Consider the following 21,458-nt stretch of genomic DNA (forward strand, 5'->3'; position numbering starts at 1 on the left):
CTTCAGAATGAACTAAGTTAGGCAAAGCTTTTATCCTCCAACTCTCTAAGTTGTTGTTTAGCTTAACCAACTTGCTCAGGTGTATGCATCATATATTCTTGGAGAAGGGGTGATTTATAAGAAAACCAACTTGATCACGAACTCAACATAGCAGTCAGGTGACAACCAGGTAATACTTCCGCGAAGACCTTCGGAAAATCACGAACCACCCATATGTCACTAAGCTCAAGAACAATCTTTCCACTCAGGCAAGACGATATGATCAAATAAGCTAGGGTTGGCACTATCCTAACTCACTGATCGAAAAGTGCACCGGAAGTAAGGACTAGGTAGCACAATCTATCTTAGAATGATGACTCAATAACCAACACGCTAAGAATGAGAATATTGTCCATTTGCTACCAAGGAACTAGTTGCTAGGAGCATTGATTTCATGCATCATGGTTCACTTGTCGGTATTCCGGTTGCAACAACATGGAACCAAGGAGAGAATGATGATGATGAGAAGTATCACTACATCCAGAATTCATAAGAGTTGGTGCAATTATCATGACATTCTTGACATAAGACGGTAATACTCCAGGTAGAACAGAACAGAAGCTAGATTGGCATTCTTATATGTGGAATACAACTACTTTGACCCAATCCAGGGAATGGATAAGGTACTGGAGTTTGTTTCTCCTAGTCATTCTGGAATAGAATGGCTTGACGGACCATGAGAATAATGTGCACCGGGAAACATGAATGCACACGTAAACTTGACTATCCAGTGATAGACAAGGATTGGAATACAACTACAAAGGAACAACTCAGAGGAACATATGGTTTTGTGAGTTGTGGATGCATAGATTAGCATGTCAAACGAGTTCAACATATTTCTTCCGGATAACCCATGCAGAAAGATAGAACTGGCAGAGTCACAATCTAAAATGGATAACTCACCGAGAGCACTCTTGTTGTGATCTTTTGTTTCAAAAGAACTTCTGCCATAAGCAGTTCATGGTATTTGGAAGAAGGAGAATACCACGGACTTAGAGGACTATCGCAAAGGTTACTAATAACCTAAAGGAACGAGCAACACTCTCAACACGAGGTAAGTAGAGTGAATCTTGGGTTCAAGAACCGACGAAAAGGATACCTACTAACTAATAACATCACGAGATGCTTTCGAGAATAATGGCCAGAATCATCACACCAGGGATAGAAAACATGGCTAGATCACTAGGTGACTCCCTAAAACACCTAGGGTCATAATAATAGCTCCAACATATATGTCGAGGCAATAGAGTAACTCAACTCACCGATTAGTGTGGTTGAACTGGCCCAAAGGAACATCAGGAACGAAAAGAAGGGATTTGCAAATGCATCACACTATTTAGAAACCTGGGATGACTCGGACAGCATAACGGCTCTAAATGCTCAAAAAGATATGAGACATCCTGCAAAATGGTGGCATAACCACTCAACATCACAATATCAAGATTCTGAGATCAACTTCAATCACACGGAGGTAGTAGGAACTGAACTGGGGCTTGAAACCATCAATCTTATAAGTCTACAGATTAGTAACACGTGATCCTGATCGAAAGATGAGAAGCCTAGTTCTTAATCCCCTTAGAAAAGATGAGGGTGACTCGGACCGGAAGGGCATAAGGTAAAGGAGTTAAAAGAGCCTTACGTTCCCTTCCACAATCAATTCCCTTACATAACTAAAGCATTTCTAGACACAGCTTCGACCAGTTTGGCTTGGTAATCCTACGAGTAGTCAGGCTCTGATACCAAAGCTATCAGGACCCCGATCCTAAGTCACACCGATCTAGCATGTAACACTTCATATCACTTTGCGGCGCATGGTATTCCCACGGGTGCCACCTTACCAGGCCCAGGACCATTTGCGCCTTTTAGCTCACGTATATGGTAGTGTCGCTAGCATCCATATGAAAAAGAACCCGGGCCGACATGACTAGTCGTGAACCCAAAGTGGCACTAACTTACTGGGACATGCATACATGAAAAAACATCGAACATGTTGGTCATCAGCGTGTGAATCCGGGCTGTAGCAACTAGGCGAACAGGACTCCGGAAGTCACCGCGTCCATTTCCCCGAAGGGACATGATACATCTCCAACGTATCTATAATTTTTGATTGCTCCATGCTATATTATCTACTTTTTTGGACATTACTGGGCTTTATCATCCACTTTTATATTATTTTTGGGACTAACCTATTAACCGGAGGCCCAGCCCAGAATTGTTGTTTTTCTGCCTATTTTAGGGTTTCGAAGAAAAGGAATATCAAACGGAGTCCAAACGGAATGAAACCTTCGGGAACGTGATTTTCTCAATGAACAAGACCCAGGAAACTTGGACCCTACGTCAAGACGCAAAACAGGAGGCCACGACGTAGGGGGGCACGCCTACACCCTCCCAGGCGCGCCCTCCACCCTCGTGGCCCCCCTGTTGCTCCACCGACGTACCCCTTCCTCCTATATATACCTACCTACCCCCAAACGATCAGTTACGGAGCCAAAACCCTAATTCCACCGCGGAACTTTCTGTATCCACGAGATCCCATCTTGGGGCCTGTTCCGGAGCTCCGCCGGAGGGGGCATCGATCACGGAGGGCTTCTACATCAACACCATAGCCCCTACGATGAAGTGTGAGTAGTTTACTTCAGACCTACGGGTCCATAGTTAGTCGCTAGATGGCTTCTTCTCTCTTTTTGGATCTCAATACAATGTTCTCCTCCTATCTTGTGGAGATCTATTCGATGTAATCTTCTTTTACGACGTGTTTGTTGAGACCGATGAATGTGGGTTTATGATCAAGTCTATCTATGAATAATGTTTGAATCTTCTCTGAATTCTTTTATGTATGATTGTTTATCTTTGCAAGTCTCTTCCAATTATTAGTTTGGTTTGGCCTACTAGATTGATCTTTCTTGCAATGGGAGAAGTGCTTAGCTTTCGGTTCAATCTTGTGGTGTCCTTTCCCAGTGACAGTAGGGGCAGCAAGGCACGTAATGTATTATTGCCATCGAGGATAACAAGATGGGGTTTTCATCATATTGCATTAGGTTATCCCTCTACATCATGTCATCTTTCTTAAGGCGTTACTCTGTTTTCATTAACTTAATACTCTAGATGCATGCTGGATAGCGGTCGATGAGTGGAGTAATAGTAGTAGATGCAGGCAGGAATCGGTCTACTTGTCTCGGACGTGATGCCTATATACATGATCATACCTAGATATTCTCATAACTATGCTCAATTCTGTCAATTGCTCAATAGTAATTTGTTCACCCGTTGTAGAATACTTATATGCTCTCGAGAGACGCCACTAGTGAAACCTATGCTCCCGGGTCTATCTTCATCATATTAATCTTCCAATACTTAGTTATTTCCTTTTGCTTTTACTTTGCTTTTATTTTACTTTGCATCTTTATCCTAAAAATACCAAAAATATTATCTTATCATATCTATCATATCTCACTCTCGTAAGTGGCCGTGTAGGGATTGGCAACCCCTATTCGCATTGGTTGCGAGGATTTATTTGTTTTGTGCAGGTACGAGGTACTCGTGCGTAACCTCCTACTGGATTGATACCTTGGTTCTCAAAAACTGAGGGAAATACTTACGCTACTTTGCTGCATCATCCCTTCCTCTTCGGGGAAAACCAACGCGGTGCTCAAGAGGTAGCAAGAAGGATTTCTGGCGCCGTTGCCGGGGAGGTGTACGCAAAAGTCAATATACCAAGTACCCATCACATACCCTTATCTCCCGCATTACATTATTTTCCATTTGCCTCTCATTTTCCTCTCCCCCACTTCACCCTTGCCGTTTTATTCGCCCTCCCTCTCTTTCTCTATTAGCCTCTTCTTGCCCGCTTGCTTTTTTCTTGTGTCTTCGTTCATTTACTTGTTGTTATGGCTAGTCCCTTATCTTCTTCGTTGTCTCCCGAGAATGAAATTCTAAATTTTAAGCAAAGGGAGGGTGAAAATCTAAGAGACGCTTGGTATAGAATTTGCAATGCTCAAAATAGATCTACCAGGAAGCAATCTACTTCCGTTCTTCTTTGCAATTTTTATGTAGGCATTACTCCATGGCATAGATATGTTCCTGATACTATTACCGGAGGGAACTTCTTGGGTAGCTATACTTTTGATTCTTATAATGATATGCTAGATTTATTTGGCTCACCCCCTCTTTTGGTTAATGGAACTGTATTAACTTTGGAGCATGTAATGCAAAGGCTTGAAATTATTGAAAATAAGGTTGCTACCGTAGAGTTAATTGAAAATTTGGATAAAAAGATCCACAACCGAATCTCTCAATATGGATCTAAATTAGGAGTTACTTTGAAAAATATTAAAGAAAAGGAACCCATTGTTAATGAGAAAATAAATCACGATTCCATTAGGATCGATAAACATGAGGATATTATTACCAACTTGGGAACCACTTTTTTCCGTAAAGAATACTCCAAGTCATCCCACTAAAATTTCCAGGCTTATGTATGTTCCTAAAAATAAGGGTGAATCCTCTAGTAAGGAAACTGCGGATCTGAAATCTATAAGTATTCATCCCAATCTTTTTGCTATCATTAAGAATCATTTGTTACAAATGAATTTTTCGATCTTGTGCCTAAAAGTTTGATAATTAATAAAAAGAAATAAATTCGTAAAGATGGTAGATGCCTCATTTGAGAATTGCCTACCAAAGATGGCAATACCTAGATCTATACTTGCTTGTTATGCCTAGCTAGGGGCGTTAAACGATAGCGCTTGTTGGGAGGCAACCCAATTTTATTTTTATTCCTTGCTTTTTGCTCCTGTTTAGTAATAAATAATTTATCTAGCCTCTGTTTTGGTTTTGGTTTTTGTGCTTAGTTAGTGTTTGTGCCAAGTAGAACCGTTGGGAAGACTTGGGGAAAATCTTGTTGAACTTGCTGTAAAAAACAGAAAATTTAGTGCTCATGAGAACTGCTTTCATTTCTATTTGGAAAGTGCTATTTAGTTAATTTTTTTGTATATGTTTACTAGATAAATTCCACACGTCCCGCAATTTATTTTAGAATTTTTGGGGTTCCAGATCTTGCTCTAGCTACAGATTACTACAGACTGTTCTGTTTTTGACAGATTCTGTTTTTCATGTGTTGTTTGCTTATTTTGATGAATCTATGGCTAGTAAAATAGTTTATAAACCATAGAGAAGTTGGAATACAGTAGGTTTAACACCAAGATAAATAAAGAGTGAGTTCATTACAGTACCTTGAAGTGGTCTTTTGTTTTCTTTCACTAACGGAGCTCACTATATTTTTCTACTTTGAGTTTTGTGTTGTGAAGTTTTCAAGTTTTTGGTAAAGATTTGATGGATTATGGAACAGGGAGTGGCAAGAGCCTAAGCTTGGGGATTCCCATGGCACCCCCAAGATAATCTAAGGACACCTAAAAGCCAAAGCTTGGGGATGCCCCGGAAGGCATCCCCTCTTGCGTCTACTTCTATCGGTAACTATACTTGGAGCTATATTTTTATTCACCACATGATATGTGTTTTGCTTGGAGCGTCTTGTATGATTTGAGTCTTTGTTTTCTTAGTTTACCACAATCATCCTTGCTGTACACACCTTTTGAGAGAGCCATACATGATTTGGAATTTTTTAGAATACTCGATGTGCTTCGCTTATATCTTTTGAGTTATATAATTTTGCTCTAGTACTTCACTTATATCTTTTAGAGCACAGTGGTGGATTTGTTTTATAGAAACTATTGATCTCGCATGCTTAACGTAGATTATTTTGAGAGTATTAATAGCATGGTAATTTGCTTAAAATCCTAATATGCTAGGTATTCAAGAATAATAAAATTCTCATATGAGTGTGTTGAATACTATGAGAAGTTTGATACTTGATAATTGTTTTGAGATATGGAGATGGTGTTATTAAAGTCATGCTAGTTGAGTAGTTGTGAATTTGAGAAATACTTGTGTTGAAGCTTGTGATTCCCGCAGCATGCATGTATGGTGAACCGTTATGTGATGAAGTCGGAGCATGATTTATTTATTGATTGTCTTCCTTATGAGTGGCGGTCGGGGACGAGCGATGGTCTTTTCCTACCAATCTATCCCCCTATGAGCATGCGCGTAATACTTTGCTTTGATAACTTGTAGATTTTTGCAATAAGTATATGAGTTCTTTATGACTAATGTTGAGTCCATGGATACAGCGCACCTTTCGCCGGTATCATACACCCACCATACACCTTCCTCAAAACAGCCACCATACCTAACTATGATGGCATTTCCATAGCCATTCCTAGATATATTGCCATGCAAATTTCCACCTTTCCGTTTATTATGACACACTCCATCATTGACATATTGTTTTGCATGATCATGTTGTCGACATCGTATTAATGGCAAAGCCACCATTCATAATTCTTTCATACTTGTCACTCATGAGTCATTGCATATCCCGGTACACCGCCGGAGGCATTCATATATAGTCATATCTTGTTCTAAGTATCGAGGTTTAATTCTTGAGTTGTAAGAAAATAAAAGTGTGATGATCATCATTATTAGAGCATTGTCCCAGTGAGGAAAGGATGATGGATCCTATGATTCCCCCATAAGTCAGGATGAGACTCTGAACGAAAAAAAAGAAAAGAAAAAAAAGAGGCCAAAAAAAGAAAGAGAAAAGGCCCAAATAAAAAAATGAGAGAAAAAGAGAGAAGGGACAATGCTACTATCCTTTTACCACACTTGTACTTCAAAGTAGCACCATGATCTTCATGATAGAGAGTCTCTTATGTTATCACTTTCATATACTAGTGGGAATTATTCATTATAGAACTTGGCTCTTATATTCCAATGATGGGCTTCCTCAAAATGCCCTAGGTCTTCATGAGCAAGCAAGTTGGATGCACACCCACTTAATTTCTTTTTGAGGTTTCACATACTTATAGCTCTAGTGCATCTGTTGCATGGCAATGCCTAATCACTCACATTGATATCTATTGATGGGCATCTCCATAGCCCGTTGATATGCCTAGTTGATGTGAGACTATCTTCCCCCTTTTTTTCTTCTCCACAACCACCACTCTATTCCACCTGTAGTGCTATATCCATGGCTCATGCTCATGTATTGCGTGAAGATTGAAAAAGTTTTGAGAATGTCAAAAGTATGAAACAATTGCTTGGCTTGTCATCGGGGTTGTGCATGATTTAAATACTTTGTGTGGTGAAGATAGAGCATAGCCAGACTATATGATTTTGTAGGGATGACTTTCTTTAGCCATGTTATTTTGAGAAGACATAATTGCTTAGTTAGTATGCTTGAAGTATTATTATTTTTATGTCAATATGAACTTTTGTCTTGAATCTTTCGGATCTGAATATTCATGCCACAATTAAGAAGAATTACATTAAAATTATGCCAAGTAGCACTCCTCATCAAAAATTATATTTTTATCATTTACCTACTCGAGGACGAGCAGGAATTAAGCTTGGGGATGCTTCATACGTCTCCAACGTATCTATAATTTTTGATTGCTCCATGCTATATTATCTATTGTTTTGGACATTATTGGGCTTTATTATCCAATTTTATATTATTTTTGGGACTAACCTATTAACCGGAGGCCCAGCCCAGAATTGCTGTTTTTTTGCCTATTTTAGGGTTTCGAAGAAAAGGAATATCAAATGGAGTCCAAACGGAATGAAACCTTCGGGAATGTGATTTTGTCAACGAACAAGACCCAGGAGACTTGGACCCTACGTCAAGACACAAAAGAGGAGGCCACGAGGTAGGGGGGCGCGCCTACCCCCCAGACGTGCCCTCCACCCTCGTGGGCCCCCTGTTGCTCCACCGACGTACTCCTTCCTCCTATATATACCTATGTACCCCCAAACGATCAGATACAGAGCCAAAACCCTGATTCCACCGCCGCAACTTTCTGTATCCACGAGATCCCATCTTGGGGCCTATTCCGGAGCTCCGCCGGAGGGGGCATCGATCATGGAGGGCTTCTACATCAACACCATAGACCCTTCGATGAAGTGTGAGTAGTTTACTTCAGACCTACGGCTCCATAGTTAGTAGCTAGATGACTTCTTCTCTCTTTTTGGATCTCAATACAATGTTCTCCCCCTCTCTTGTGGAGATCTATTCGATGTAATCCTCTTTTTGCGGTGTGTTTGTTGAGACCGATGAATTGTGGGTTTACGATCAAGTCTATCTATGAATAATATTTGAATCTTCTCTGAATTCTTTTATGTATGATTGGTTATCTTTGCAAGTCTCTTCGAATTATGAGTTTGGTTTGGCCTACTAGATTGATCTTTCTTGCAATGGGAGAAGTGCTTAGCTTTGGGTTCGATCTTGCGGTGTCCATTCCCAGTGATAGTAGGGGCAGCGAGGCACGTATTGTATTGTTGCCATCGAGGATAACAAGAAGGGGTTTTCATCATATTTCATGAGTTTATCCCTCTACATCATGTCATCTTGCTTAAGGCGTTACTCTGTTTTCATTAACTTAATACTCTAGATGCATGCTGGATAGCGGTCGATGAGTGGAGTAATAGTAGTAGATGCAGGCAGGAGTCGGTCTACTTGTCTCGGACGTGATGCCTATATACATGATCATACCTAGATATTCTCATAACTATGATCAATTCTGTCAATTGCTCAACAGTAATTTGTTCACCCACCGTAGAATACTTATGCTCCCGAGAGAAGCCACTAGTGAAAACTATGCCCCCAGAGGTCTATCTTCATCATATTAATCTTCCAATACTTAGTTATTTCCTTTTGCTTTTATTTTACTTTGCATCTTTATCATGAAAATACCAAAAATATTATCTTATCATATCTATCAGATCTCACTCTCGTAAGTGGCCGTGTAGGGATTGACACCCCCTATTCACGTTGGTTGCGAGGATTTATTTGTTTTGTGCAGGTATGAGGGACTCGCTCGTAGCCTCCTACTGGATTGATACCTTGGTTCTCAAAAACTGAGGGAAATACTTATGCTACTTTGCTGCATCATCCCTTCCTCTTCGAGGAAAACCAACACAGTGCTCAAGAGGTAGTAGGACAGACACAGGAACAAAGTGAATCACATGCCGGCCAGTCTAGGTGTTCCAGAGCAGTAGTACTAGGCTAGCAGGACTCCGGTAAACCGGGCTGTAGCAGACTACCAAGGCTTAGTGGAAGCACCAGACTACATTTCCCCATAAGAGAGGCTACCAAGGATAAACAACTAGGTTGTCGGATCCCACACATACCAAGCATTTCAATCATACTCACAACATGCTCGATATGTGCAAATACAATATGGCATCACAACAAGACTCTACGACTCAGAGTATTTATTCAATAGGCTCCGAGGAGCGAGATATTACAAACATGGGTCTCATGACCCAACATTCAGAGCATACAGATCAAAGCACATGTGGAAGCTTAACATGTCTAAGTACAGACATCTACAAATGAAAAAGGCTGAGAAGCCTGACTATCTACCAGATCTTGCTGAGGGCACAAGATCGTAGCTGAGGTATCAAGCTAAACGTCGAAGCCCACGCGGAACTACTAGCGAGACTGAAGTCTCTCTGCAAAACATAAATTAAGAAAATGTGAGTACAAAATGTACCCAACAAGACTTACATTAGAACTAACTTCATATGCATCATTATCAACAAAGGGGGTGGTGGAGTTTAATTGCAGCAAGCTAGCTTTGACTCAGTGGCTAACCTGAACTATGACTGCAAGCAACTCTTTTGAGGTGGCGCACACGAGTCCACATATTCACCATATCAATACACCACTATGGATCTGCTCCCGTCTCCCTACGAGAAGGCCATCCATAGCACTCACGCTTATCTTGCGCATTTTAGAGTATCCACTTTCACTTGTCTATGAACTATACAGGCAACCAAGTAGTCCTTTACCGCGGATGCGGCTATCGGAATAGATGATGTTAACCCTGCAGGGGTGTACTTCTTCACACACGCACTCACCACTTACCGCCATTTCCATGACATGTACTCAACAACCTTCAAGCCGAAGCCCAATGAGGGTGTTGGCCCCGGCCTACCTAAACACTCAAGTCTCTAGTCTAGGTTTATCGCCTATCCAGGTTCCATCCGCATGGAGTCCAGCCGAGGTTTCCACATACGGCCCCGAACGATGTGTACAGGGTTCCGAGACACCAAACGGGAGCCCGACATACCCGGCCACGGTGTATCTACCGCATCATAGCCCACCCCTAGGGTCAGTGCTACGCACGGCCGCCAACAGATAACCTATAAACACCAGAAACTAGTTGCAACTCCCGGACAGAGGACTAGGGTGGTTAAGCATCTGAGAGGGTCACTTAAGGATCCCAATGCATGGTAGTAGCTGGTTCTTAAATCACACATACAGATCTCGGTGCTTAAGGATAGTTCCAATGAAACAACTCACCATGTACTCCTACATGGCCTCTCATTGATACCTTTCTCAAATCGTGTTCAAAACACTTAGCTCACACAGAGTTGGACACGTTCACAACTTTCCAATTCATCCCCGGTGAATCAGACCTGACACAACTCTAAGCAATAGCAGGCATGACAAACAAGCATGAATGAGTAGGCACATCAGGGCTCAAACGACTCCTACTCATGCTAGTGGGTTTCATTTATTTACTATGGCAATGACAGGTCATACAGAGGTAAGGGGTTCAACTACCACATCATGTGACAACTGAATCATTTTTGTCCTAATGCAGTAAAAGAGAGCAGGAGCGAGTGAATGGGATTGTATCGGAATGAACAAGGGGTTTTTGCTTGCCTGGCACTTCTGAAGATAATATAGTTCTTCATCAGTGTCATCGATCACGTCGTCGAAAACATCATCGACTGAGAGGGGACGGTTACCGGCAAACAGAGAAGGACACAATCAATGCAATGCAACAATATGATGCATGAATGTGACATGGCAATATGAGTGTGTTGGCCTAATGCAACTACAACCAAAAGGGTTTGGGTCATTTTGAACCAAAGGTTCAATCCCAAACTCAATTTATGAATTTAAATAGTGCCTTATCATGTTTTGCACTAAACAGTAAGGTTAAGTTGCTTTATAATGCATGAAACCAGTACATATGGATAGATTGGATTTTTCTGATTATTTTTCATATATAAATTATATCCATTGGAGTTGGAGATTATTTTCTATGAATTTTAGAAGTTTTGGACATTTTCTGGAATTTCTGATTATTTTAAATCCATAAAATGATTTACTACGTCAGCACGACATCAGTGTGACGTCAGCAGGTCAACAGAGATGGTCTAGGTCAAACATGACCAGTGGGTCCCATTGGTCAGTGTCACGGTGCTAGTTAGGGTCACTGACATGTGGTACCAGTCAATGGCCACGTTAGCATGGTCAATGCTGACGCGTGGGGCCACTGTGATTAGTTAATACTAAGAAGAAACTAATCTAAGTTTAATTAGTCAGTGGGGCCCTGATGTCAGTGTCAGTAGGTGTTGACTAAGTGCGTCATTAGCCCTAATTAACCTGCCATGTCACCCTCACCGGAGTTACGCCGGCGGCGACCAAAACATGGCGGAGGCGCACTAGAGCGTCTTGGGTTTCGCGTACAGGCCACCGTCTGACGCGCGGAAGGGCGCGCTTGAAAAAAGGAAGCGATCCGCATCTGTGGGTGGCCGTGGTTCGAGTGGGGGTGGACGGAGTCAACATCGGCGAGCTCTTTTGCGGCCGCTGGAGCTCAGTTGTGCACCGAAACGAGGCTACGAAGCACGGCGTGAAGATCTGGTGGGTGTGCTCGGCTCCTGGGAGTGCTCTGAGTGCAGCGGTGGGCTCGGATGCGTGCTTGCACGGCCGTAGTCGCGTTGGCGACATGAACGACGTCGAGGAGCTGTCGGCTTCGATGGCCATAGTGGCTAGAAGGCGCGGACGAGCACGGGGTGAGAGGGGAAAGAGGAAGGGGCTCACGGCAAATCCAGCAGAGGCAACAACGAGGCCTGGAGAGACTGGAGCTCGTGAATCCCCGAAGAGTTCGCCGGCAGCCAGAGGTTGAAGACGATGTCGGGGACGACGCTGCAGGGCTTCCGGCGGGGTGTAGCTCGGTGGAGAGGAAGAGGGGGTGGATGCGGAGCCTCTGAGCGCAACGATGAGGCTAGGCAGTGGTTGTGGCCGCGACGGTGCTCGTCGGTGGCGACGGCTGCGCTCGGCGCGGGTGAGAGAGGGGCAGAGGGGAGAGGGGCCACGCGGAAGAGTGAGAGGGGTCAGGGGGTTGCGTGGCGTCTCTGTGGCGTCGTCTAGGCGCACCCGGGAGGAGCCAGGCAGGCAGGGCGGGAGGAGGTGGCCGGCGCGGGGCGGGCACGCGCCTCCCTCCTCCTAGCAGGAGGAAGACGACAGGGGAGGGGCCAGGTGGCTGGGCCGGCCAGGTGGGCATTGGTGGGTGCCAGGTAGGTATCTTCTCTCTCTGCTTTTCCTATTTTAGTTTCTGTTTTCTATTATTCTGTAGTCTTTAGGGCTTTATTTAAAATACTTAAATAGATCCAAAAATCATGAAACTGCTCAATGCCACTGTTTGAAATATAACCAACATCAAACATTTTAGTTTAAGATTATTTGAGCAATTAAAATATTTAATAGCATTTATATGCCCAAATGCAAATACTATATGATTTAATTTAGAGACCAAATATGCCATGGAAAAATGTGCAACACCTCTGGTTATTTCTTCTAGCATTTTCCAGAAATGATAAACTTTTTTGAAAGCCATTTGGATTCACTGAGAATATTTTAGTTGAACCTAGTGAATTCCTTCGATGCTAGGGTTTAAACAATCCCCATTTCAAGTTCATTTGAAACTTAAACATGATGCACATATGAAGCTAGCCTAGTGCAATGCCAGAAGCTAGGGATGTGACAGCATCACCATGGTATTGCGTGTGTGTAGGAAATTTTTGAAATTACTATGTTCCCCAATAGTGGCATCCGAGCCAAGTTTATGCGTAGATGTTATATGCATGAGTAGAACACAAAGGAGTTGTGGGCGTGGGTATATACATATTGCTTGCCATCACTAGTTGATTCTTGATTCAGCGCATTGTTGGATGAAGCGGCCCAGACCGACATTATGTGTACTCTTACGCGAGACTGGTTCTACCGACGTGCTTCGCACACATGTGGCTAGTGGGTGTCTGTTTCTCCAGCTTTAGTTGAATCGGATTCAATGAACAAGGTTCTTTCTAAAGATCAAAAAGCAATCACTATACCGCGTTGTGGTTTTTGATGCGTAGGTAAGAACGGTTCTTGCTCAGCCTGTAGCAGCCAAGTAAAACCTGCAACGACAAAGTAGAGGACGTCTAACTTGTTTTTGCAGGGCATGTGGTGATGTGATATGGTCAAGACATGATGCTAAATTTTATTGTATGAGATGATCATTTTTTGTAACATAATTGTTGGCAACTAGCAGGAGCCATATGGTTGTCGCTTTATTGTATGAAGTGCAATCGCCATGTAATTGCTTTACTTTATCACTAAGCGGTAGTGATAGTCGTATAAGCAATAGTTGGCGAGACGATAATGATGCTTCGATGGAGATCAAGGTGTCAAACCGGTGACGATGGTGATCATGACGGTGCTTTGGAGATGGAGATCAAAGGCACAAGATGATGATGGCCATATCATATCACTTATATTGATTGCATGATGTTTATCCTTTATGCATCTTATTTTTCTTAGTTCGGCAGTAGCATTATAAGATGATCTCTCGCTAAATTTCAAGGTATAAGTGTTCTCCCTGAGTATGCACCGTTGCTACAGTTCATCGTGCCGAGACACCACGTGATGATCGGGTGTGATCAGCTCTACGTTCACATACAACGAGTGCTAGCCAGTTTTGCACACGCAGAATACTCGGGTTAAACTTGATGAGCCTAGCATATGCAGATATGGCCTCGGAACACAGAGACTAAAAGGCCGAGCATGAATCATATAGTAGATATGATCAACATAGTGATATTCACCATTGAAAACTACTCCATCTCATGTGATGACCGGACATGGTTTAGTTGATACGGATCACATGATCACCTAGATGATTAGAGAGATGTCTATCTAAGTGGGAGTTCTTAAGTAATTTGATTAATTGAACTTTAATTTATCTTGAACTTAGTACCTGATAGTATTTTGCATGTCTATGTTGTTGTAGATAGATGGCCCGTGTTGTTGTTCTGTTGAATTTAATAAGTTCCTAGAGAAAGCTAAGTTGAAAGATGATGGTAGCAACTACACGGACTGGGTCCTTAACTTGAGGATTATCCTCATTGTTGCACAAAAGAATTACGTCCTGGAAGCACCACTAGGTGACAAACACGCTGCAGGAGCAACGCCTGATCTTATTGAAAGTGCTAGTGATCGACTAGAGGGGGGTGAATAGGCGATTTTTATGAAAGTCTTCAAAACATGTAAGTTTCAAAGACAAACGATAGAAATAAACCTATTACCATGCAGTGGAAGGTAGACTACACTAGGCAAACCATAGTCACGTATTCAATGAAGTGAAAGCAGAATGACTAATAGCAGCTAGGCAGTAAGGATCAGGTAGGAAGATATTGTGAAGCCAATCAGAACAAGCAGTCACTCAGTGAAGACAGAAGATAATGCAATCATACAATGACTTAACTACGACCAACAGTATGTAAAGGGAAGGGAAGGATGAAACCAGTGACTCATTGAAGACAATGATTTGTTGGACCAGTTCTAGTTGCTGTGACAACTGTACGTCTGGTTAGGGAGCCTGAGATTCAACTCAGAAGACCTCGTCTTCACCTTATTCCTCTTGAGCTAAGGACACCCAGTCCTCACCCAATCACTCTAGTAAGTCTTCAAGGTAGACTTCCAAACCTTCACAGACTTTGTTCACCGGCGATCCACAATGAATCTTCGATGCTCAGAACACAACGCCTAACCGGCTGGAGGATTCACAGTCCTCAAGTGTAATAAGTCTTCAGATCACACAGAGAGGAAGACTTAAGTGATGCCTAACACTATTTGGCTCTGGGTGTTTAGGGATTTCTCCTTGCAAGGAATTCTCTCTCAAAGGCTTCGAGGTGGGTTGCTCTCAAACGACAAAAGCCGTACTTTAACTCCGAGAAGCCAACCATTTATGGTTGTAGGGGGTGGGCTATTTATAGCCACTAGGCAACCCGACCTGATTTGTCCGAAATGACCCTGGGTCACTAAGGAACTGACACGTGTTCCAATGGTCTGATTTCAAACACACACGGCAACTTTACTTGGGCTACAAGCAAAGCTGACTTGTCCAACTCTCGACAAGATTCGCTCTCATAGTCTTCATTCGAAGACATAGGATTTTGGTTAAGCATCACTTCAGTCATTGTGACTGGTTCTCTTGGACCCCACTTAACAGTACGGTGGTTCCTATGACTCAACAAAGAAGAAAAGGAACTACGAAATATCTAAGTCTTCGTGCTCCATAGTCTTCATGCAATGTCTTATCTTGTCATAGTCTTCAATGTGAATGTCTTCACATACCACTGTCGGCGTTCTGGGAATGGGGGTCCCCAGACTTGCCTGCCTGCGGCCTGCGGCGTGGCTCAAAGGGGGGCCCAACACGGCCCATCTTCATCAACACAGACCCAAGACCCTCGCGAGGGGCCAAGCCTCGCGGGGCGGACGACACTGAGCTTCCTCAGGCACGGCCTCATCAGGCTGGCTCGCGAGGAGGCGGAGAGATCAAGGCGTGGTACCTCACGAGGTGCCCATGACACAAGCCATGACGACCAAGGGTGCCAGGCGGGCGCCAGCCCGCGCAGTGTCCTCCTTTCCTCTTTGGTGCAAAGGGAGCAAGCGCAGACAAGAGCATCAAGCAAAGGCACCCATTTCGGTGCAACGAGACCAAGACCAGCCCAACGGCAGGGAGGAAGTCATTGTGGAGCCCAAGCTAGCGTCACCACCAGAGCCTTTGGCAGGCGAGGACCAACTTTAGTCAGGATAAGTGTACCCGATGTTCCCCTTTAAAATGGCCAATTGTTGGCGCCCTTCCCGCTCAATATTTGGGAAGAGGCCCAGGGCCTTTGCCTATAAATAGGACTAGCCACCACAAGGGTAGAGAGAGGAAAATGAGCTGAGGGAAGATGAACGAGAGAAGATCGGATCGGCAAGAGAGAGAGAGAGAAAGGTGACTGAACTCCTCCTAGCAGTTCATCGCTCCAGCCAAGAATAGACCCTCGCGAGGCTGTTCTTCCTTGTATTGTTCATCATCATCAGCCCAAGAGGCAATCCACCACACCACACACTGGAGTAAGGTATTACACCACAACGGTGGCCCGAACCAGTATAAACCCTGTGTCTCTTGTGCTGTTCTTTCCATAGCTTAGATATTAGTGAGGCGGTGGGGTGCAGGTAGGTAGAAGGCGAAATCTCCGCGCGCACCCCAGTGTTTGAACCTCAAGGGTCTGCCGGTACCCGAAACCCGACATTTGGCGCGCCAGGTAGGGGTGCGCCGGAATTCGTCTTCCACCGCCCCGTTCTCCTCCAACCATCGCGTCCATGTTTGACGCTCGTCGGGCCCGCACCGAGCGCCGGGCCGCTCTCGCCTCCCGCGTCGCCCAGACGGCTCCAGTCGGCGGGCGTCCTCGCCGTTCCCTGTCACCTGCCATCAACGCCGCCACCGGCCTGGCGGGACACGAGCAGCAAGCATCGTCTCAGCATCCGTCCGTGTGGCAAGACGGCCGCACCGCTACTCCCTCGCTCACCCCAGCTGGTTCTTCGTCCCGCGCGCTCCGCGCACCCATGGAGGCTCGAGCTGCGCTCATCGCGGCAAACGAGCTCCTGCGCTCGACGACGTCTACGAAGAATGGCTCGACCGCGTTGCCGAGCTCGTCCGTGCCGCAGGGGGCTCTCCTGCACCGTCCGTTCCGCTACACCACACCCTGCCCTGCGTGGGCGACGTAGCACCGGGGGCGCCCCAGCCGCCCCCTCCTCAAGAAGGCGCCCAGGCTCCAAGGCGCGTGGCCCCTGGGCGGAACCCGCTCCGTCAGGTGCCGGCGCGGCAAGAGCAGAGCTGCCAAGAAATCCCTCGCCCGCAAGAAGCTGCCCAGGCACTCCCCGCTCCAGCACGTCGCGACCATGCTCCTGCTCCCGCACGTCAAGACCCCGCGCTGCTCCCAGCTGCAGCGCGTGGGGACCAGCAAGAACAAGCTCTCCGTCACCCAAGGCCTCCTGTGGCCACATCAGGCTGCCGTGCCTTCACCACCGAGCTACGCATCGTCGCGTGGCCCGGCAAGTTCAAGCCAGACCTGCCTCCTCGTTATGACGGCACGACCGACCCTGCTGAGTTCCTTCAGCTCTATGAGCTGGGCATCGAAGCTGCCAATGGAGACGAGAAGGTCATGGCGAACTGGGTTCCCATGGCGCTCAAGGACGGGGCCCGCACCTGGCTCCTGAACCTAGCTCCAGGAACGATCTCCTCCTAGGACGAGATGCGCACCCGCTTCATCGCCAACTTCCAAGGTACTCGCGACCGGCCACCCGCCGTGAGCGACATGCGCCGCATCAAGCAACAACCCGGAGAGACCCTGCAGAAGTACATCCAGCGCTTCAACAACGCACGCCTCAAGATTCCCAAGGTGACCGAGGAGGCCATCATCTCAGCCTTCTCTGATGGCGTGCGCGACGTCAAGATGAAGGAGGAGCTGGCGATGCATGAAGACCTGTGCACTTCCTTGGAGCTGTTCAACTTGGCGACCAAGTGCGCCAGGGCTGAGGAAGGGCGTCTCTCCCTCCTCGAGTTGCCTGCCGCAGACCTAGAAGAGAAGAAGCCCAAGGCCAAGGATGTGAAGCGCAAGGGGGCTGCCGTGCTCGCGACAGAACCGGACACCAAGCGGGGCCGAGATCAGCCCGAATCTTCCAAGGGCAGTCGGGACTGTGTGTACCACGACCTCCACACCCACAACACCAACGAATGTCAAGAGCTCCGAGCCGTACGAGAAGGAAGGATCGGCCGTCGTCCCGACCGCGCTGACCGGGGCTACGGTCGAGGAGGAGGAAGAAATGCAGGACACTGGGAAGACCGCTGCCCGCGCCAAGGGTGTAACACCCTCGATGCGACTATATCTCCCACGTGTCAAGGCACAACTTAGAGGCATAATCGCATTGAAGGCATATGTCGCAAGTTAGGCAATCTTCACAACATCCCATGTAATATGAATAATAAAGGGGAGAACATAGTTGGCTTACACTCGCCACGTCAATCAAGTACATAAATAACATTACATCATCCAAACACTCATGGCCCGACTACGGCGCCAAAATAAAAGATAACCCAACATGCGACACGGTCCCAATCACCCCCAACTGGGCACCACTACTGATCATCAGGAAAGGAAACATAGTAACGTTGAGAGTCCTCGTCAAACTCCCACTTGAGCTCAAGCGCGTGTCCTAGAGCGGAATCATCAGGCCCTGCATCTGGTGTAATAGTAATCTGTGAGCCACAGGGTCTCAGCAATCTCGCACCCTCGCGATCAAGACTATTTAAGCTTATAGGTATGGCAAGGTAAATATATGTGGGGCTGCAGCAAGCGACTAGCAAAAAATGGTGGCTATCCTGTTCGCAAAAGAGAGCGAGAAGAGGAGGCAATGCACGAGCAAGAAACTAGAGAGAAACCTACGCAAACATTACTCCAACACCGTGTCCACTTCCCGGACTCCGCCGAGAAGAGGCCATCACGGTAACACACTCAGTTGATTCATTATAATTAAGTTCAGGTTCAAGTTATCTACAACCGGACATTAACAAATTCCCATCTGCCCATAACCGCGGGCACGGGTTTCGAAAGTTCAAATCCCTGCAGGGGAGTCCCAACTTAGCCCACGACAAGCTCTCACGGTCAACGAAGGAATAGACCTCCTCCCAGGACGTTCCGATCAGACTCGGTATCTCGGTTCTTCAAGACGATTCGATAGGTTAAAACAAGACCAGCAACACCGCCCGAATGTGCCGACAAATCCCGATAGGAGCTGCACATATCTCTTTCTCAGGGCACACTCAGATGAGTTCTCCATACAACTAAAACCAAACCTCAAGTTTCTCCGAGGGGGCGCTGCACAGGACTCTAGTTTGGACCAACACTCAGAGGAGCACTAGCCCCGGGGGGCTTAAAATAAGATGACCCTCGGGCTCCGGAAACCCAAGGGAAAAAGAAGCTAGGTGGCAAATGGTAAGACCAAGGTTGGGCATTGCTGGAAAAGCTTTAATCAAGGCGAACTATCAAGCGGTTCCCATTATAACCCAACCGCGTAAGGAACGCAAAATCCAGGAACATAACATCGATATGACGGAAACTAGGGCGGCAAGAGTGGAACAAAACACTAGGCGAGAGGCCGAGCCTTCCACCCTTTACCAAGTATATAGATGCATTAAGATAACAAGGTAATATAATGATATCCCGACAAGTAAATAAATGTTCCAACAAGGAACGGCCTCCAAATCTTCACCTGCAACTAGCAACGCTATAAGAGGGGCTGAGCAAAGCGGTAACATAGCCAATCAACGGTTTGCTAGGACAAGGTGGGTTAGAGGTTTCACATGGAAATTTGGGAGGCTTGAAACCAAGTGGTAGGCATCGTAGCATTGGCATAGCAAAAGAGCGAGCAATCTAGCATAGCAAAGATAGTAGTGATTTCGAGGGTATGATCATCTTGCCTGCACAGTTGTCAGAGTTGACTGGATCCTTGAAAGCAAACTCAACGGGATCCTCATTAGCGAACTCGTCTCCTGGCTCTACCCAAACAAGACAAACAAGCAACAAGGACGCAAATCAACCACGTGCAAGGACCAAACAAGATGATGCAAAGATGATATGCTATGCGGGATGCGATGCGGGATGCATATGCAAGATTTAACAAGGGATACATGAATCTGGCCTCAACTTGGAAATCCAAGTGTGCCACTGGAAAGATGAGATGAAATCGCTTGAAAATGATATAAAGAACGCTGGAATCGGAGTTACGGTTTGGAAATGGCAAGCGATTCAAAAATGACACCGATCTGCGATTTACAGCAAGTAGCCATCTAAATGCAATCAGATGAACATGCTACAGCACCCAAACAAGATGACAAAATACATGGCAGGGATGAATTCAAGATGCTTAACAAAAGTCTAGCACTGAGCTACGGCCAATTCATCCATTAACAGGTTCAAACAAGCATGGCAAAAATGCATATGGCAAACAGATCTCAGACTTAGTAAAATTAACACTTGTCTGGAATTTCAGATCAGGTAGCACTCTTTGGAGCAACAAAACTACATGCTGCAGGAACTGAACATGGCAAAGGAAATCATGGAATGGATCTACTCAAAGATCTTAACAAAAGTCCCTTAGTGACCTTGAGCCAAAAGGGATCAGAAAATACAATTGCAAGCATGTGAACATAGCAAAAACATAATCAGTTTTCAGACTTAGTGAAAACTGGCACATACTGAAATATAACTCAAGTAGGCATGTTTACGAGCTCGATGCACTCACTACGGTGCAAGTCATGAAAAGATAAGAATACATATATCAAGAACACTCAAAATGCAAGCTAGACATGGCAAGAACAATAGCATAGCACGCACGGATCAACTACAACACCATCGGCAAAATTGCAAACAAGTTGACAATCTGCCCAGATTCACAAAGTAGCAAAAGTAGAGCTCGATTGACTCAAGCTAGGGTGCTCCATAATTGAAAGCAAAGACATGGATGGATAGAGAACTACAAAATTAACAAAACATCCTTACTAATCATCCTCAAAAGAGGCATGGATCACTAGGAAACAACATGAACATATGGCAACAAGAGATAAACTGATGAAGGACTTAGTGGAATTGCTAAGTCCCTGAAAACAGAATTACCGAGTGCCTCATTTTGCAAGCTTGCACTTGTCACCACACTCATCACAAAAATACATGAGTTGCACCTCTGGAAATATGACAAAACCCTTAACAAAACATATGTAGAACATCAGGGCATATCATGCACACATTAATCACGGCAAAAATGACAAAAACCTAAATGGAGTAGCAGATCTGACAATTAACTCAAGTAGCCCTCTTCTAACAGCATTTCGGGCATCAAGATGAACTCAAATGAAAATGATACAATGGAATGAAATGATGTACTCTCTGAGGTGAACATTTTGATATGCTATATGCATGAATCGAAGCTACGGATGCAAAGTTACGGAGCTATGAACATGAGCATATGGGCTAGAAAATTCCAGGGACTTGGAAAAAAAATCAACCCCGAGATCTAGGGTTTACTGTTCACGGCACGCGAACCGAGGAGCTCCGGTGAGGTGGCGGCGGCTCCGGCGAGGGAAAAGCGAGGCCGAGGCGATGCGGGGGCGCGGCCGGGCGGCGGAGGCGGCGATGGC

The sequence above is a fragment of the Triticum dicoccoides genome, chromosome 2A, assembly GCF_002162155.2.
Source record: "Triticum dicoccoides isolate Atlit2015 ecotype Zavitan chromosome 2A, WEW_v2.0, whole genome shotgun sequence".
NCBI classification, from domain to species: domain Eukaryota; kingdom Viridiplantae; phylum Streptophyta; class Magnoliopsida; order Poales; family Poaceae; genus Triticum; species Triticum dicoccoides.